Below are 5,076 nucleotides of genomic sequence, written 5' to 3' on the forward strand. Positions count from 1 at the left end.
GGGCGCGGAAGCGGTAGGTCGGCAATATAGCTGCCAGCAGCTTTGCCGCCTCTGCCGAGCTGGTGACACCATATTGCTGCTGCTCTTGCTGCTGCTGGTGCTGCTGCTGCTGCTGCTGCTGCTGCGTCAGGGGCGGCGGCGGCGCGCGGTCTTGGCTGCTCCCAGCCCTGCGGCGCCCCTCCGATCCCGCCTCGGCGGCATGCGCAGCCTCGGCCGCCCGCTGCTGACTCCGCCCCAACCCACTCAACCCGACCCCTTCCGAACCCGGCTGCAAGACTCCTGCCTCCCGCCACGCCCGCTCCCTGCCCTGCGGCCGCCGCTCCCGGCCAGGCGGCGCCGCCCTGTCCGGCGCCCCCGCCCAGGTGCCCGCGCCGCCAGGCTGCTCTGCGTGCGCAGGCCCCAAGCCGGCCCCGCGTGCCCACGGCTGTGCAGGGGCCGGAGCCGGAGACCGGGCCGCCCCGCCTTCGGCATGCTGCTGTTGGTCGCGCCGCCCGCTTCGGCCCTGCGGCGCCGGCCATGGCTGCTGCTGCTGCTGCTGCTGCTGCTGCTGCTGCTGCTGCTGCTGCTGCCGCTCCACCACTTCCAGGTCATCTCCCCATCTTCGAGTTCCGCTCTTCAACGCATCCCGCGCCTGCTGCCGCCTCTCGTGGCGCCGCAGCAGCCGCGGCGCGTCGAGCCCCTCGGCCCACGCGGCAGCGCTGCCGCTGTTGCGCTGCGCCTCCCATGCCTGCGCGCCGCTCCTGCCGCCGCCGCCGCCGCTGTCCGCCCATGCGTCCCCGTCAAGGCCCCGGCCGCCGCCCGCAACCTCCCCAGCCGACCCCCACCGCCGCTGCTGCCGCTGCGGGGATGCCTCCGCCCCTCGCCCCCAAGACTCTGCCGCCGCACCGCCCGGCCGCGGCTCGGCGCGCCGCCGCGCCCCCGCTTCGCGTTCCCTGCGCTCCGGGCCTGCGCCCCCCCCTCGCCGCACGCGCGCCGCCTGTTTCAACTTCCCAGGTTCACCGGCAATGTGCCACGGTCGCTGATCGCCCAGGCTCTCGGGATTGTCAAACTCGCTGTCTCGTCGCCGCTGCTGTTGTTGTTGCTGCTGCTGCTGCTGCACCCACCCGCGGGCCGCCTGCGTCGACGCGTCCCCCCAAGCAGATCCAACCCCACCCTCGTCGCCCGCCCACCCGCGCCGCCGCCGGCCGCCCGGTGCCGCCTCTGGCGGCAGATCCGCGCCATCGGTGGCGCGGCGCACGGGCGGCAGGGGCGCGGCGCGCGGCTGGGGCACCGCCTTGCGCGACAGGCGGAGCTCTAATTGCGACACCCGCGCCTCCGCCGCCGCTTGCTCCGCGTCCGCTTGTGAGCCAAACACGGAATCAAAGGCGCCCTCGGTGCCGCCGCTGCCGCCGCCGCCCGCGTCGCGCCTGCGGGGACGGCGCGCCGCCGGCTGTGCCGCGGAGTGGACAGTGGCGGTCGCTGCTGCATTTGCAGGCAGGGCGGGCGTTGAGGCTGCCCCGGGCGGCCAGCAGCAGCCCGCCAACAGCCGCGGCAGCAACAGGCCGAATTCCCTGCAAAAGTGAAAAGGTATCTGGTATGAGCAACATGCGGATGCGCTGCTAGGCGTGCGGCGGCCAGGCTCTGCCAAGCAGGGGCGAGCGGCAACACAGCGGCGACGTAGCGCACCTGGCAAATGTTGCCGAGCCGCCGCAATGTGCTGCCAGCGCAGACTGAAGCGCTGCACGGCGCATCTTAGTCCTTAAACACGTAATCTGTAGGTGGGCCCAGAAATGAAGGGCGGGGACGTGCTTACAGCGCGCGCATTATAAGATCATCGGCTGCGCTGGACACGGAGGGTGTAGATGCAATGAGAGTAAGAAATACTTCATCACGACTGTCTACTCAGATCTTGACAATCTGAGTGGCTCGCGTCACCAGGCCCTGCAGCAACCACCCAGCGCCTGTGCAACCTGCCGCTCTCATGGCGGGGGGCCTCTGCTGACTGCACGCCCGTACACGGCTGGTACCTAGGAGCACACAGCCCATGTACTATCGCAATATGCGTTCCGGCGCCTACCACGCAAGCACACGGGCTTGGACATTGGTCAAACCGCCAGCTCGCAGTGCCCTCCATAGCTCCCTCACTTGCCCACCCCTCTGCTGAACGGCCCCAAACCCTCCTCGGCCCACCTTCACCAACTCAAGCACATGTCTGTTACACAACAACATCATGACCGGGGCGGCCCAAACCCCCAAGCATGGGCTAGGGCGCCATCCGACCAAGAACATCAAGCCGTGCTGCGGCGCCTGTATCATGAGAGCCCAGCCAACGCTACTTGCGCCAGCAGGGCACGCCCACTCTACCGGCCGCCGCTCTGGAAGCTGCCAGGAAGCTGCCTAGTACCTAGAGCGCATCTTCTCCCGCTCCGTGTACCAATCGCCATACCTGTCCGAAAGAGGGGATCGGGCCGATCACCACACAGGGTCAACACCATGGTCAAAGCGTGTTCCGCAAACTTGGTGGCCCAACAGCTTCCAGCAGCGCGACGCCGCCGCACGCCAGCCGCCCCGCGCGGCTCCGACCGCTGCAAAACCTTCGGTGTTGCAGTTTCACCCGCACGCTCCAAGCCACCCAAGCCGGGCGACCCAGCAGCCTCGCGGTCGGCTGCACTCTTTCAGCAGCCTTGGCCGGGGCCGGCCGGCGTCCGCCTCCCCTGCACAAACAGCTCAGGGCAACGAGAGCGCGTGCCCCGCGCCCTACCCTCTCACCAGATGGGCACGAACAGCACTGACAGCAGGATGCCGTAGCCGGCCGCATTCTGCAGGCAGGAGATCAATCAGAATGCGCATGGCGACGCGTCAGAACGGGCCGCAGCAGCCAGGAGGGCATGAGGAACGTGCGGCCTGGGCGCCCCTCCCTCGAAGGACGCCAGCACACGCCTTGCTTGCCGCTGCCGCCGCGCCCCTGACGCAGCCGCTGCCGCTATCCTTCCTGACTTGTGCGTGAAGCTGTGCCCGTTACGCCGACGCCTGCTGCAGAGCAGCAGCCGCCGCTGCTGCCGCAGCTGCCGCTGCTGCCGCTGCTGCCACTGCTGCCGCTGGTGTTGCTGTCACGTCAACCCCTGTGAAGTGCATACTGCTGCCAGCCCCACGCCTCATGCTGCGGCCGGGCAGCTGCCACCGTAGAGGTGCCACCGCCAACCCTCTGTCTGCTGGAGCAGCTGCTGCCACTGCTGCCGCTGCTGCTGCCGCGGCTGCCGCTGATGATCCACACCCCACCACCAGCCCCAGCGCACCCGCTTCACGAACTTGACGACCTTCCCGGGCACTTTCTCAATGCCCTGCTTCAAGATCTCTTGTTGGTAGGGTGACAGTGTATACTGTCGATGGTGGCATTTGGGGGAGGGGGCAGCACGGTCGGGCGCGATCCCAGGGGGCGGCTCGGGCGCGCCAGGGCACAGCATGCTGGACGCTGGAGGCATTTGGAACAGGGGGCGCAGCGAGGTGGGCGGAGCTGCGGAGCCACGAGGCACCCGCTGCTCACCACTACTTCCCGCAGGGGCACGGGAACGCGGGGCGCCTGCGGGGCGGCGCGCGGCGGCGGAACGGGGGCGGTCGGGCAACAGCATGCAATGGCGGTGAGCGCGCTCAAGTTGCGCTGCCCTGGCCTCACCACGACCTGCTGGCAGGTGTACGAGAAAATCATGTCACCAAAATGAGCACTTCGTTGCTACGGGCAGGGCTGCCAGCCAGAGAACCCTCCACTGCTCCTTCGCTATGTCGAAGGCCCAGACATGCAATCCTCCTGATGACTGACCATCTTGGTGCCAGCGCCTCCTCCTTTCCGAAATCACTGACGCTCGACCCTCCGTCGACAGTGGCACCTTCAGATCACTGGGAGTGGCTACAGCTCATACAGGCCTCGTTAACCCTTCCTCACGGCTACGGTACTGCCGTGCTCGATTCATGGCAGCTTGTAGGGGCTGAAGGGATGGTGCGCAAAGAACGATCTGCCTTCCCTTACGCATTTTAGCACGGCAAGCGTGTCAAGTGCGTGACTTTGTCAGTATGGCATTCGTGAGCTTGATCATGCGATTCGTACACAGCACTCAGATCCAGCGAGGCCAGAACTGACAGGATGGGCTCGCCTTCAGTGTACGGTACCACCTGCTGAGCCATCCAGCACTCTCTCGTTGACAGAACGGCCGCTTTACATATCTACAGTTCAAGGGCGCTGAGCAGCCCCACCTGTCGCTGGCAGGAGCGGCAGCACCGTGCGCCCTTGTGCACAGCCCAGCGGCTTGGCACGGCACTAGGGATACCGCTGCGCACGCCGCGAGCGCCAGGCACGCGCTGTTCTGCGCAATCACAACCAGCAGCGGCGCCGCCAAGATGAAGGGCTTCACGATCCAGGTGCGCGGCGGGACGGAACGCCGCCGCACGCACCCTCGGCCGCCGCCAGGCGGACAGCACGCCCGCAAGGCGGGGCCCCGTCCCCGTGCCGGCAGCGGCGCCGCCCGCCACGGCGCCCCCCCTCCGGCCCCGTGCCGCGACCCGTTTGACTGACGACCGCGGCCGGGCCCAATCCCATGAGCACCACGGCAGAAGAAGAAGACGCCTTTTCAAAGGCACAAGGAGTTGGAGGAGGAGAAAAAGAGGGTGAGTGGTGCGGGCGCGACCAGATCACCGCAGCGACCGGTCTGATCTGGCGCTCCGGATCTGAAATCTCACTGTACTGTAACGGTCCAGCCCGCGGCGGCGCGTGTAGAGGCGGGAACGCGTGGCTGGCCGGGTAGTGGATGGGCGCCGGCGGAGGGCGTCTGTGGCGGTTCCAGTGCAACCTTTTCTGGTGTCGTGCTGCGCATGTCTCTGTGCTGCTCACTTGGGTCTTTGAGGCACTTGGATCTCTGAGGTCAAAGCGCTTCTCACACTGCATCAAGCTACAGTTCATGCATATTATCCATTCATATGATCAAACAGAAAGCTGAGGAGGAGGCTGCAAAAGTATATGAGGAGTTTGTGGACTCGTTCGGCTCCAGCGGTCGCGACGACCGCCGAGACGGCAGCCATGGCGGTGGCGGCGGCAGCAGCGGCGGC

This window comes from Monoraphidium neglectum (assembly GCF_000611645.1).
Source record: "Monoraphidium neglectum strain SAG 48.87 unplaced genomic scaffold scaffold03162, whole genome shotgun sequence".
Lineage (NCBI taxonomy): Eukaryota > Viridiplantae > Chlorophyta > Chlorophyceae > Sphaeropleales > Selenastraceae > Monoraphidium > Monoraphidium neglectum.